The sequence below is a fragment of the Delphinapterus leucas genome, unplaced genomic scaffold, assembly GCF_059928025.1.
Source record: "Delphinapterus leucas isolate spDelLeu-1000000601 "Yukka" unplaced genomic scaffold, BTC_Dleu_Yukka2 spDelLeu_asBTCV2_sq52, whole genome shotgun sequence".
NCBI classification, from domain to species: domain Eukaryota; kingdom Metazoa; phylum Chordata; class Mammalia; order Artiodactyla; family Monodontidae; genus Delphinapterus; species Delphinapterus leucas.
Window position 1 is genome coordinate 3,972,683 of NW_028322261.1, and position 15,947 is coordinate 3,988,629.

At 33.8% G+C, this 15,947-nt stretch overlaps 1 pseudogene; it reads left to right on the top strand.

Moving 5' to 3' along the window:
• The first annotated feature begins 6,949 nt into the window (after positions 1-6,949).
• On the top strand, positions 6,950-9,934 carry LOC149743924 (FUN14 domain-containing protein 1 pseudogene; annotated as a pseudogene).
• The last annotated feature ends 6,013 nt before the right edge of the window (positions 9,935-15,947 follow it).

Below are 15,947 nucleotides of genomic sequence, written 5' to 3' on the forward strand. Positions count from 1 at the left end.
AAGACAAATATAGTTGAATGAATTTTGCTGTAAATATGAAAAATACTTTCAACCCCAGAAGTTAAAGTGCATTTTAAAATGAATGCTTTTCAACATATTTCATTTAATAGTCAACTTTACTTTTGACTCAATGAATGCCATATATTTTTTATTCCTGAAATTTAGTTCACTTTATAGCAGTTGCACAAGTAGTCACTCAGTCAGTGCAATTAATAACATATGGCAGGCAAGTAGTAAAAGTGTTTAAACCATTTATTTTCTTTAGTGCAGACTTGCGGAGGTTTGCTATGGCACAGATTTTTCACTAGTAAGCAAGTTTCTGTTCAGTAGTGTATATGACATTTTTTTCTGAGTTTATTGTCCAAAGAATAGTCTAAGCTCACAGCTCCATCCTCCTCAATGAATACTTCTCCCAAATTGCTCATCTACTTTTATGCTTTAACTAGCATGTTTGTGGTCACAAACCTCATATTAACAACCAGTGCTCTAATTTTTTGTTTCTCTAATTATCTATTCAAAGATACCTTCAAGGTATCTCCACTTTTATTTTCTCCCAACCACACAAATTTAATAGTCATAAACAAAAAGCTGTCTTTCTATTGCTCTTGTGCCTCTTCTTACCCTAGACTTTTCTTTTGCATCTGTAGATCATGCCCAGTCTGCCCTCTGCCCAGACTTGAAGGCTTCAATTTCTACTTCAGTGTCCACTTACATCCAGTACATTCCATTGCTCTACTCTGGGCTTGTGTTCCTGCTTTAATTTGTTTCACAAAATGCCTTTATTTTGTAGTACCTCTGTCATCAAACTAAATCCCTTAGGCATCTAAGACTTTTCCGTAACTAGCAGAATGAGTTCTTTTCAGAGTCATGCTTATTTCTTATAACTATGCAAACCAACACTTTTAGTTAAGTCATCTTTATCAATACTACTTCTCCCCTTGTATCTCCTTCTACACACACACACACACACACACTTTATTCATATCGGCAACTGTTCCTTTCCTCATTTTATGCCTCACGTGGGTAACCGTTTCTAATATGCTCAACTAATTCAAACCATATATTTTACTCTAAATGTTGCCTAAGAATTTTCTTGCAAATTCTGAATTGCTTATGCTTAAATATTTCAATTCTTGATATTCTCTTTTTACTACCTCATCCACTGTGTGATGCATGGTGACCTGGAATTTAAGGAAAAATTCTAGAAGGATTTTCTAGAGAGTGGATGTTTTCTTTCATTTAAATTTTAATTAAATACATTGACATTATTTTAACACAATAGCACTTGTTTAAAAATATTTCCTTATTTATAAATCAGTTAGATATATAGTAAAGGTCATAAAAACCAATTGTAATAAAACTATAAATTTCAGGATTTCTATGGGAACCTAATGCAAAATGTAATTCAGAAGAGGATATATGAAAGCAGATTCTGTAGAAATTCTCTGAGTTCAAGTATGTCATCATAGATTTTCACTCTGCTTCCAAATGACACAAGCGTGATATAAAGTGAACCTCTTTAAGTTTTTTATCATTTAAATTTGTGAATTTATTATCCATTCCAGCTTTTTAGTGTTTTTTAAAGACGTGGGTGGGATGCAGACATTACTTCTTGCACCATTTTGGCTTCATATCACTAGATTTAAGCATTTAACAGTTGGAAGCCTCTTACGTGTTCATTTGTAGAAAATGAACTAGGGAGGATGGTTTCACAGTGACTCTCCTGCCTTCTCTCTGCTCCAAGTGGAACATCTGCTGGAGGTATGTGCATTCTTTCTGCAAAGACATGATGTCCTTGTACCCATTTTCAATTTCGTAATGATTGTCAGTGAGAACTGGTGAAGCGTGAAGTAGAGAGTGCAAGTTTGGTTGTCAGGAACAGCAATGATCTGTGCTAGATAGGAAGGTTAGATAGGAAGAGAGAGGTTAGATAGGAAGAAAGGAGTTGATGTATTAAAAACTATGCTTGATTGAGGTCCTCTGGAAACCAAATCGGAGACATTTATTTACAAGAGATGTATCAGACAGTGCTCTTAGTCACAATTGCCATAAAGGAAAGGAAACAATGAGAGTTTGAACCTTGATGTAGTTGAAATAAAGGTTTCATTCACTCCTATGAGAAGCTCTAGAGTTTGTATGGCCAAATAGACTACAAGATCAAAATGAAAAATTGCAATAATGACATAGTCAGAAAATTAAAAAGAGGAAAGAAAGAAAGAATGAATGAAAGGGAGAAAGATTGAGAAGAGACCAGTGAATAGCTGTAAAACTAATCAAATTGAAAAGGAAAAATGTTTTAAATGAATAAAAAATCATAAATATCATGAAAAATAAATTAAAAATCATAAACTGTATATATTGGCAGAACATAACAGGAAATATCTCATAAAACTTTGTGCACTGTACTAAATTTGGGTATCTTCACATAGTAGAAATCTATTTTAGTAGTAACATAAAATTTCATGTTGTAGAGCCTCCTAAATAACCATTAACAAGATATAAGGACACATTTTTAACAGAATTAACTTGTAATTTGTAATGCCTGGATTTAGGAATAGTAAAATAAATACTGGGTTTTGATAAGCCCAGTGGAACACCAGGATATTTGAGAAGATAAAAAATTATTAATTTTAGTCATGAATTAAATTAATAAATACATAAAATATCTACTATGACATTAATAACACTCAAATACAACTGATTTTTTTCAGGCAGTATAGACTTTTCTTCTTTCTTATTTTCCCTATTTCACAACTTTTTGCTCTTTTTCAATTTTTTAAATTTATTCTCTTGTTTTTTCCATCTGCCTCTTTCTAATGTTTATTATTGAAGCTAGATTTATGGATGTCAAAGGAACATATTAAAACCCACAAAATTTAGTAATAATGACTCCTCTGAAAATATGAAGTAAAGGCCAAATGCTGTTGAATGGCATGTAGATGGAAACTCAAGAAAAAATAATATTTATTATAAAATTAAGCTTATCATCAAATTTGTAAACATGTAAATGGTGTTAGAGACTAGATTTTTCTGTCAGTTTCTCTATATCAGTAGAAAAGGCAACAAGTGCAGAAAAATAAACAAGCAACAACGATGACCTTCCACATGCTATCTGCACTCTCAATATTTTTGTACTTATTTGACATAGCAAACTCTTAATGAAATGCATGCTGGGGTAAGGAATGGCGCTGGGGCAGATCGTTGTAACACTCTGCTGGTAAATAACATTGCTCCCCTCCTAATTCTAAGAATCATTCGGTTTCTCTAAGGAAATATATATATTTTGTTGTTGTTGTTATTGTTTGTGGGAGGAGGATGAGATGTCAATTTTGAAGCAATGGAAAAGAAGGAAAGATGTAAAGATAAAAACTGGAAAGACTAATTCCAGAACTGATTTTCAAAATTGCCTGAGAGAAATAATCTATATTGTCAGAAATCAGGATAGTGATTTCCTTTGGGAGTTGCTACTAGAAGCAAAGATGGAGGCTTCTAGACTAAAATGTTTAACAAAATTAGTGTACCCCCTAAAACAGTAGCTCATTTTTTTTTTCCAGTACACGGGCCTCTCACTGCTGGGGCCTCTCCCGTTGCGGAGCACAGGCTCCGGACGCGCAGGCTCAGCGGCCATGGCTCATGGGCCCAGCCGCTCCGTGACATGTGGGATCTTCCTGGACCAGGGCCAAACCCGCGTCCCCTGCATCAGCAGGTGGACTCTCAACCACTCCGCCACCAGGGAAGCCCAGTAGCTCATTTTAATGCTTCAAGAATACTTAAAAATCATTTTTTTAATGATTAATGTAAACTATGGAAATAGCACACAAAATAAGTACACAACTAATCATGGTGATTCATACCTGTTTTTTTTTGTTGTTGTTGTTGTTTTTTCGGCTGTGCCATGCGGCTGTCAGGATTTTAGTTCCCTGACCAGGGATTGAACCCAGGCCCCCTGCAGTGGAAGCCCAGAGTCCTAACCACTGGACCACCAGGGAATTCCCTCATGTCTGTATATTCTAATCATGTGATAGAGAAGATTCTAAGATATTCCCCTAAGATCCCTGCACTGTAGTGTAAATGACTTATATAATCTCCTCTTGACTGTGGGTGTAGTCTGGAATATAATGGGATATCACTTCTGTGATTAGTTTACTAATAAGCTAACTGTGTGTTATGCAGAAGGGAGATTATTCTTGTGTGGCTGACCTAATTATGTAAGCTTTTAAAAGAAGGTGAAACATCAGAGATGGAAGAACACAGATGAAGATGAGAATTCCATCAATAGTCTATCATAGAAATCAATTAATGAAATTTATTTTGAGTTCATAGATTTTTATTTTATTGCATTTTCTCTTTAAAATTTTAATCTAATTATTATTGTTAATTATTATAGGTACAATTATCTTATTTTATTAATTTCAACTCTTACCTTTCTAATTTTCTCTCTTCTACTTTCTTTGGGTTTAATTTGATTTTCTTTTTCCAGCATCTTAAGTCATTGTATTCATTGTATTCATAATTCTTTTTTTTCCTAATATAAATACTTAAAGACACATATCTCAAGACTGTTTTAGCTATATTGAACAAATTTTGGTCTACTGTGCTTCCATATTTACTCATTAAAATATTTTCTATTTTCCTGAGTATTTTTTTGTCCCAAGTGTTATTTGTAAGTGAATTGTTTAGTTTCTGTACACTTGAATGTTTTAATATGCCCCTTTTTGTGAATTACTAATTTAATTATGCTGTATAAATGGACTCATACAATATGTCATATTTGTGGATGTCTTTTTATATCTGGAATAAAATTTACAAGGTTTTTCTATATTGTAGCATGTATCATTACTTAATTCTTACAATGAATAATATTTCATTGTATGGATATAACACATTTTATTTGCTCATTTATCAGTTGATGGACATTCAGATTATTTCTACTTTTTGGCTATTAATAAACCATGCTGCTGTGAAAAAGTGAAAAGAAGTTATGGTAGACATATGTTTTTATTATTCATAGGTATATACATATGAAAATACCGAGGAGGGGAATTTCTGGATTATATGGTAACTCTATTTTTAACATTTTTAGAAAGAGCTGAACTATTTCCCATGGAGTCTATATCATTTTACATTCCTACCACCAACATCTCAACATCCTGGCCAGCTAGTTTTATGATCTGTCCTTTTGACTTTAGTCATCCTAGTAGGCATTAAATAGTGAATATACTGTGAATATCCTACTATATCAGTATCAGAGATGATCATGTGCTGTGTGTCATTTAATCTATTAATAGAGTATATTATATCGATAGTTTTTACGTATAAAACTGCCAATGCATTCTCTGGATGAAGCCCATTTAGCCGTATATACTTATTTTTATATATTGTTGGATTCATTTTCTCCGAGTATGTTTTGAACATTCTTTGTCTATATTCATTAAGAATATTGGTCTATAGATTGCTCTTATAATGTCCTTATACTAGATGGAAAATAGCCACCTGTCTTATTTCTATAGCAAGGAAACATTTTTTCACACTAATTCATGAACTCATTCTGTTCTATCATGATACATGCAGAAATAATGCAAATTAATATTAACATAGGAAAATTAATCATCATTATCATGAGGTGTTTCTTTTCAATGAAAGAGAAGCATGTAATTTCCATGTGCAGATGCACATTTAATGGGATCAGCTGTATGGTGATGGACAGAAACTACATTTTTGGTGGTGAACATGTTGAAAAGTATGCAGAAGTAGATAATATCATGTTGTACACATGGGACTTACATAATGTCATAAACTGACATTACCTCAATAAAAAACAAATCTAAAAAAAGCACACTTAAGAAGAAAATTACTGTCTTGCTTTATGGTGCTTTTAAAAATGATTTTCCTCCTTCAGTGTTGTTACTTCAAATCTAATAAATTTAAGATGTATATGTAGGGTAGTGTTTATATCTCATATGTGGTTGGTCCGTAAATATTATTTAAAATATGCACAGTTTTACATTAGGGTATTATTTCCTGACCTCTCAACTAAAGTTTATAAATAACTGATTGTGACATTCTGCACATTGTCATATAAATGAGCATGGGGTACAATATCAACCTCTTACCATAACTGATCTTTAACACTCAAGAATGTTTTATGTTGGAGTGGAAAAGAGTTGACTATCATTGAATGGAAAACAGAAACATGATTATACTTAGAAAATAAAGGCAGTAAATGGTTCATTTGCTCTCTTTCCATTTGCAGAATTGTAATAAAAATGCCAACTAGATGGATATTTAGGCAAAAGTACATTGCAATGAAGTTCAGATTACAAGAGGAGCTGCATTAATATACAACATTCTTGTTTGAGCCTGCTTTTCTATTTCAATTTCAAGAGTACTTGGGTATTTTAATTTCAGTTATAGATAGCCATTTAGCAACTCTCTTTTCTATAAAATAAATGTTAACACTTCTAAGTTATTCCATTTTACCATGTTTTCTTAGATTTTAATCTTAATATTAAAAAAAAATCACAACATTTGAAAGAAGTTACAGTCCTGTATATCACACAGAGTACTGAATGCCTTCTAGTTCACACATTATTAAGCTGCTGTAGCAGCAGCTGCATAGGATTTAGCACAACATATGGTGTTGATTCTTTCTCTTTTTTAATGAAAATCTGATTTATGAATCTCTTGCAACAAACTGGTGGTGAAATGTTTAGCAAAGCTATAACACATATTACTTGATATTTAAAAATGCCACCTTTTTTTCTCGTGAGCAAAATGATGACAGACGTATGAAGGTATGCTAAAAGAGGAGCGGAAATAAAATGGAAGGGAAGAATGAGAAAAAATGTAGAATTACAAGATAACAACTAATACTCCCTAAAATGAGTCTCATAAAATAATGTTATTTTTATTGGTTAAATAATTATTTGAGCTGTAATTTTGGAGTTTTTAAAAAAATTTTTTAAAGTATTAAGGTTGTAGTAAGGTGTTTTGTGTGTTTTATTGAGGGAGGGTAGAGAGGTAGTACAGCAGCTAAAGAAAAACTACACTGTTTCAGGATGTGTTAGAATGCTTTGTAAGACATTTCAAATAAATGTTCTTAATATGAACAATATCAATTTTTAAAATATAGAAAAATTGTATTAGCAATTAAAATAAAACGAAAAGTGTCATACAGGCTCTAGCTATACATATTCCAAGAAACAAACCTTGATGAAGATTGCCTTTCTTATTCATCAGTTCCTATTTTTCTATGCCCATGGCATTTATTCTTTCTAGAAATTAACTAGTGACTTGATATCATCTCATGTAAGAACTGATTCTGAGTAAAATATTTTCCTTATATTCTTGAAGATTCCCTGTTATGGTACCTGTAATCTTTCCACTTAGATGAGGGACTACTTAAAACATCTTCCAATGAAAATATATTTATCAAGAGGAGATTTAAGAAGGGAGAAAACCATCCTTTACCTCTAAAGTGATACAATGCAGGTGTTTTAAGGAAAAATAGATTTTCCTTATACATACATATATGCAGAGAAGCTTGATTCTCAATCTAAGTTTTAATCCTCATTACAACTCAAAACTAATATTTTGTTTATTAAGATGCTATCATAAGCTGTACTAGCAGCCCTTCTCGAAAACAACACTTACATCATCACCAGTGGTGGTATCTTATTTTTTAATGTCACTGGTAGATTACAGACTGGGAATTAGATGTGTTTTTTTATAACCATTTACTTAGTGCCAAGTATTCATATGTTGATGCAGTCTGAGCTTGAGAATATCTTTTCTCTCTGTTGACCAAGCAACCTTTCCAGTCTTCACTTCCTCTTTATTCAGAATAAGTCCCCATCCCCCAATTCCTGACAAAAGAGAGCCTCGATATTCTGGAATAATCTTCCTCACCCTAATTTAGATGTGTCAAACCATGTCTGAATACTAGAGTGAGCGTGATTCAGCCACAAGCTGGTAACTCCACTAAGACTAGTGAAGTCAATATTAGACCCCTAAGAAATAAAGCATTTAGGGTTAGCAAAGAAGAGATTTTTAAAAAAGAAAAATACTAATATCTATTGTTGACTAGTGAATTTTTATTCATTTTATTTATAATAAACAACTTAGATCTTATTATGCCTATTGATCTTATTAAGCCAAATAATAACGCTGGTACAATATTTATAGGTGTTTCTAACAGAATTCATTTTATGTATAAATGTCCAGTCACTATTCTTGTTCTCATTATTACTACCGTTATGCCCATCCTCACTGAACACAAATAATTTACAGTAATCTGTGATCTCTCTAGAAAAGGAAATGGCATTAAGGGAAATGGCATTAAGGAAATGGCATTAAGGGAAATCACAGATCGGCAGAGAGGAAATTAATTAAATATTAAATTAAATCTTGACAGCAAGCTTTCAGAGGCAGCAAAACATCTCCATCGATGATACAAAGCAAATACACTTAACATCTTTCCTCATCTGTAGTATCTCAATAGATACTATACAGATCTAATACAGACCTAGATAACAGATCTAATGATCTGTCACATGAAACACCTGCTCCAAAGTTTCTTTTCTCCCAACTCCTAAAAACATGAGTTCTACAACCCAAGCTAGTAGGTAGATTTTTGCCCCTTTTTTTCTTCTCTCACATTGCTTAAGAGGCTTTCTACTTCAGTTGTCTGTAACTCCAGAGTAGTTTAAGTTATTCAACTTTTTCTGAATTTCACTTTAGTGCATCTCAAGAGGCTGACATTGATCAGACTCAGAGAACCTATCTTTTAATATCAAAGACTGGGTAAAAATCTGTAAATGCCTGTGCGTGAATGCATAGTTAGGGTCAATATTACTTTTTCAGTACCCATACCTTTACACCGCACCTGACGTGTTGCACTGATAAACACTATCAGGTATTCTAGTTTGCAAAAACTGTAAGGACCACTTCAAGTGCATCTCTGGGAAACTAGCTATTGGAACTGCCCTCAAATTAATCCTGCTGAGGCTAAAGTTTTCTTATCTATAAAATACTCTTCAGGGACTTACTTGGGGGTCCAGTGGTGAAGACTCCATGCTTCTACTTCAGGGAGCACAGGTTCAATCCTTGGTCAGGGAGAAAATATCATGTATGCCATGCCATGCAGCCAAAAATAATAACAAAATACTATTCATTACTTAATTAAAAAAATAATGGGGGAAACAGTAAAAGCCCTCAATTCCAGAGGGTGAGAAAGCTTGGGGATAGAGAGCTGTGAAGTTCTTTTAATTAGTCCAGCACAGAAAGGCTGATTTACCTAGAAATACCATTTGCTTAGTTTTCATGAAGTGCTTACTTCTATGTCTATGACCATTTCTTCCAACCCCAGGCCCTCTTTGCCCCCCTTTGACAGCTGAGTCCTTTTCACTTGGTTCTGGATTCCAAGGCCAGGCCAGTCTAGATGGGATCTCTCTCACCTGAATATGAAAGTGATGATGATTCATATTGGACCTAACTCAGTATACATGAAGACACCGCTGGTAGAATCTATGTTTGGCCATAGTTTGGCACTTCCGGTAGAACAATACTCAGTAGCCATCCAGATTGCACTGGCCATTGTGCAGGATTTTTGTTCCAGAAAGTTGGAAAACTTACAGCAACAGTAGGCTGCTGGCCATCTTCTTCAGATTTACCAGTCAAAGTAACTATGTGCAAATCAACTGGGACAGAGTTGAAAAAAGATATAAAGAAAGCAGGAAGACCTGATTCAGAAATGAGCAAATAAAGCAGCACCTGAAATCAGCAATATAATTGAAGCAGCAACAGAATTTATCAAACAGGACATTGTGATGTTCAGTGGATTTGTGAGAGGCTATTTGCTAGGCCTTGCCTCTTAAGGACATGAGTGTTCTGTCACAGTGGATTCAACCTGAGGGGAGAAGGGGTGGTAACATGATGACGTCTCTACAGTTCCAGACACCAGATTCTCCAGGGTGTGAAGAAAAAAGTAGTTGGGCAAAATGGAGCTCACAACTTACTGTTTGTCTTCTGACAAATCCTGCAGCGCAGCCAAAAAATAAATAAAGTGAATCCACTTTAAAAAATATATATGTTTGCAATAAACTAAAAGGATTGTAATGCCCTTTTGTGGAAGGTCTTAGAAATAATAGAATTATTTTGTATATTAAATAGATTCTACTGATATAAAATAATAATAAAGGGGGAAAAATCACTGCTGTTCTAGTCTCTGTGACATAATTAGTGCAGCTTGTATCTCCCAAATCTTACCATTCTGTTTCTCTTGCAGGGCCAGAATACGGTGCTGCCCTTTGCATTCTCTGCTTCCCAGCACAGAAAACACTGGCAAAGAACAGGCAAGGAAGCTGGTCATTTAAGCCACTCTAAACTACAGATTATTCTTGAAGGAGATTCTTTTAAGGAACTGAGTTTTTGGTTTTACTGTATAGTAATGAATATATACAACTGAATTTTACAGTTATTTTTAAACAGTTGTATAAATGTTTTCTTAACTGAGAGATGACTGATTTTACTTTTTCTGTTTTCACTTGTATTCATTATGACGTTTTTTAAATTATAAGCCTTGAATCAATATACTTATGTGAGTGTTGATAAGAGTAATCATTTCTAAGCTTGTTTGTCTCATGCCATAATATATACACATATTTCAAGATATTGAATTTATAGAAAATATATAGAAAAATATATGGAAGTGAATATTTAGAGAAAAAATCACTACTGACCACACCTCGTCAAATTATAAGATATGACAATTTCCCCTATTGTCAATACAAATGCTATTAATGCATTTGTATATGCAATGAAACTTTTGAAAATTCATGTAGGAAAATTATATCAGACAGCTCACAGATTAGATTGTACAAATATTGAGTACATTAATGATTATTCATTAAAAACTATCCTAGGTAAAAACAGTAATAAGATGTCGGTATTAAGCCAATCCTTTGAAGTAAAAAGTAATGGCATATAGGGTGTTAATAGATATTAGAGACATAAATTAAAGTGATTGGGCTAACTAAGGCTATAATGCCACACTAGCGATTCAGATTATTATGAGTGTTTTGTAGTGTCAGCCTGGGAATGCTCAAGGAAGTATATTCCAAACTTCCTTAATGATAAATGTCACCAGACTAGATAGCTAAACGTAATGATTATCAGACCTCTGCCCCAAGAGATTCTCATTCAGTAGATTGTATTGTGACATTGTTATCTATAGTGTACCTGTAGTCCTCCTGGGGACTCTTCAGGCAAGCTTGAAAATCACCAAGGCTAAGAGGTCTGTGACCTTGGCACACTCTGAGCCTTTTAATCTTCCTCATTTGTGCTTAAAGTTTGTGAAATAGGTTATAATTGTCAGATTATATAAACTATTTGTTTTATTTTACAGCATTTGCTCACCTAACAACTCTGTGAACTACTTGATATATATTTCATACATTCTTTACTTGGATTTAAGGGTGCACATGCGTTCTCAAACTTAATGTGCATGAGGATCACTTGGACAAATCATTAAAATGCAAATGCATGCTCTGCCACCTAGATTTTGATTCATTTGGTCTCTGATGGGACCTAGGAATTCACATTTGAAATAAGCACTCCTGCTGATTCTGATGAAAGTGCTGTACAGATTATATATTCAGAAATCCCACTGTAGAGGACTGATGAATTAAAATCACAGTAACTGTTGGAAATCCACCTAAATCTAAACAAACCCTGTGGAAATACTTCTGTGTTTGGAGCTTCCTACCAGCTGCCAACATATTACCTGAATTTCACTATAAATGGTGCACTTGAATGTCATAAGACATTATCTTTATTCATTGGAATTATTTTGAGATTCATTCTATTTAAAAGACACTACAAGGAGGGCTTCCCTGGTGGCGCAGTGGTTGAGCGTCCGCTTGCCGATGCAGGGGACACGAGCTCGTGCCCCGGTCCGGGAAGATCTCTTATGCCGCAGGCCGGCTAGGCCCGTGAGCTGTGGCCGCTGAGCCTGCGCGTCCGGAGCCTGTGACCCGCAACGGGAGAGGCCACAATGGTGAGAGGCCCGCGTACCACAAAAAAAAAAAAAAAAAGACACTACAAGGACAGAACTTCTAGGTGATTTAATTAAGACAAAACTCCTATTATTTGCTATTTAGGTAAACTATTTTATTTTTAATGTCCAAGCAAAATAATTGTTTGCAATTGTAATTATACTCTTTACCAATGTATCAAAAACTCCACAAAGAAACTGGTATTATATTTTCCTACAGGAAATCTTGCAATTTTGCAGTTCACATTTTTAGTTAGGTAAAATACAACTTTCATTACTATGCACAGTGAGAATTTAAATGTTTCTGATCCTTTCTGCAATAAAATGTTATGTACATGCTTTAAGACAGTTGAATTACTATGCTTCTCACTAATGATGGAGTAAAATTTTACGTGAATGTGTTATAATATTTCTGAATCTCATTAAATATTACATTCATAGAATTTTATTTTAGAACAATAGCTATCATCTCTTAATTGTTATGATCCTGAAACACACCAAATGCATTTCACTTGGTCAAATTTGCATTGTAGCTTATTTTAAATGTTTAATCTTAGACATCTGAGTTATTAGAAGGGTTGATTCAAAAATCGAATGTGTCTGGCTTGCAGAAGAATGAAACTGTCAATCCTATAATGATTAAAACAATGGATTAACAAATGTGCTAACCATATAAACAGTGGCTTTTTATATTGGTGTATCAGTGTTTTAAATTAGGTAAAATTTGTCAATGTGATCAGCTTTATGTTTTTTACTTTCAGATGATATAGTCTAATTTAATGAGGAATAATAACACTGGCTTTCTCACAGTTATTACCAAAATGCAATCAGCAAAGTATGTTAACAATTTGGATAAACAGTCCTTGTGTGTGTGTGTGTGTGTGTGTGTGTGTGTGTGTATGAAAGTGCACATATGCCTGTGTGCACACAGAGTACATGTTTAATTATAATATTGATATTTTAAAATACAGTTATATTTATCTGTGTGAACACATTTTATTTCTATTTTGAACAGAGTGTTATTAATTTAACCATGTTATTGATGATCTATTTCTGATTTCCTAAATAATTATTTTAAACAGAAGTCATGTTCCTTTATCCAGGTTGGTTTTCCTCATCGAAATTGTGTGTAGAAGAATAATATCTTGATGAGAAAAAGAAGAAAGACTGCACAGTCTAACCCTAATTTTAGAGGGATAGCTTTTTATCTTCATCCCTGACATCAAAAGAGGAGGTATCATAACATTTTAAAGCTTGAGCTTTTTATTTGACCGAGATTAGAAAATAAGGAACTCTGGATTTTGTACTTGTTTACCTGAAAACATCAAATTTAATACAACTCAAAAGATATATTATATTCTAGTTTACTTTTCATATGTCCTTGTTATAGTCAAATGTTCTCTTTTTTCCAAGAAGATAAAGTTTTCCTCTGTGAATATATTTTTTTTAACTTTTCATTTTATATTGGAGTATAGTTTTTTTGTTTTGTTTTGTTTTTTTGCCACACCATGTGGCTTGTGGGATTTTAGTTCCCTGACAAGGGATCGAACCCAGGCCCTAGTCAGTGAAAGTGCAGAGCCCTAACCACTGGACCACGAGGGAATTCCCTGGAGTATAGTTGATTAACAATGTTGTGTTAGTTTCAGGTGTACAGCAAAGTGGTTCAGTTATACATATACATGTATCTATTCTTTTTCAAATTCTTTTCCCTTTTAGGTTGTTACATAATATTGAGCAGATTTCCCTGTGCTATACAGTAGGTCCTTGTTGGTTATCCATTTTAAATACAGCAGTGTGTACATGTCAATCCCACACTCCCTAACCATTCCTTCCCCCCACCCTTCCCCCCTGGTAACCATAAGTTTGTTCTCTAAGTCTGTGAGTCTGTTTCTATTTTGTAAATAAGTTCATTTGTCTCATTTGTTTTTAGATTTCGCATATAAGGTATATAATACGATATTTCTCTTTCTCTGTCTGACTTACTTCACTCAGTATGACAATCTCTAGGTCCATCCATGTTGTTGCAAATGGCATGATTTCATTCTTTTTAATGGCTGAGTAATATTCCATTGTATATATGTACAACATCTTCTTTATCCATTCCTCTGTCGATGGACATTTAGGTTGTTTCCATGTCTTGGCTATTGCAAACAGTGCTGCAATGAACATTAGGGTGCATATATCCTTTCAGACCATGTTCTTCTCTGGATATATGCCCAGGAGTGAGATTGCAGGATCATATGGTAGCTCTATTTTTAGTTTTTTAAGGAAACTTCATACTGTTTTCCATAGTGGCTGTACCAATTCACATTCCCACCAAAAGTGTAGGAGGGTTCCCTTCTCTCCACACCCTCTCCAGCATTTACTGTTTGTGGATTTTAAAATTTGTATGGAGACACAAAAGACCCTGAATAGCCAAAGCAATCTAGAGAAAGAAAAACGGTGCTGGAGGAACAGGTTCCCTGACTTCAGATTATACTACAAATCTATAGTCATCAAAATAGTATGGTACTGGCACAAAAATAGAAATATAGGACAATGGAATAGGATAGAAAGCCCAGAAATAAACCCACACACCTATGGTCAATTAATCTACAACAAAGGAGGCAAGACTATACAATGGGGGAAAGACAGTGTCTTCAATAAATGGTGCTAGGAAAACTGGACAGCTACATGTAAAAAAATGAAATTAGAACATTCTTTAATGCCATACACAAAAATAAGGTCAAAATAGATTAAAGACCTAAATGTGAGACCATAAACTATAAAACTCTTAAAGGAAAACATAGGCAGAGCACTCTCTGACATAAATTGCAACAATATCTTTTTCGATCCATCTCCCAGACTAATGGAAATAAAAACAAAAATAAAGAAATGGGACCTAATTAAAGTCAAAAGTTTTTGCACAGCAAAGGAAACCATAAACAAAATGAAAAGACAACCCACAGAATGGGAGAAAATATTTGCAAATGATGTGACCAACAAGGGATTAGTCTGCAAAATTTACAAACAGCTCATGTGGTTTAATATCATCAAAACAAACAACCCAAACAAAAAATGCACAGAAGACCTAAATAGATATTTCTCCAAAGAAGATATACAGATGGCCAAGAGGCACATGAAAAGATATTCAACATTGCTAATTATTAGAGAAATGCAGATCAAAACTATCGATACAATGAGATATTACCTCACCTCAGTCAAAATAGCTATCATCAAAAAATCCACAAACAATAAATACTGGTAAATATTATTTTTATTTTGTGTTATAAGTAATTGTTTTTAATAGCCAAGAATTAATACATTTATAACAATGTCTTAAAAACAGAGAAAATCACAATTTGTGAGAATTTAAAGCCAAAATAGATCTATTTATTTCTGAAACATAAAATTGAAAAATGATTATTATTCCAAGTATTCAAGTGCGGCATGAGCAGTGTTTAAAAAGATATATAGACTTGTATTTTATCTAATATAGGAAATCATTCTAGATACTTATTTGTCCAGGGGATTAGTTAAACAAATGTCCCTAACCTATTTAAATTTGTCATCTCAATTGAAGACAGGTCTCAAGAAGTGAATTGGTGGACTCTGAAACACATGGACACACTTTGTGACCATCCTATTATTAGAAGCTAAACGGTAATTACAAATCACAGAGGTGGCAGCGGCTCGAAGGGGTCAGGTTAGAAAGACAAGGAGAAAAATTATGGTCTAATTTTTTAAAAAAATGATGTATGTTTAAACTCAATTGAGTTATTTAATGAGATTTAGAGAAAGGATTGTACCCTGTCACACCACTTTAGCATACTGAATAGCTCAAGGGGAAAACGTTGCTAGGGAGCTTTAATTAATTTCCTTCATCTAATCCTCTGTTAACACTAAACAAGCCACT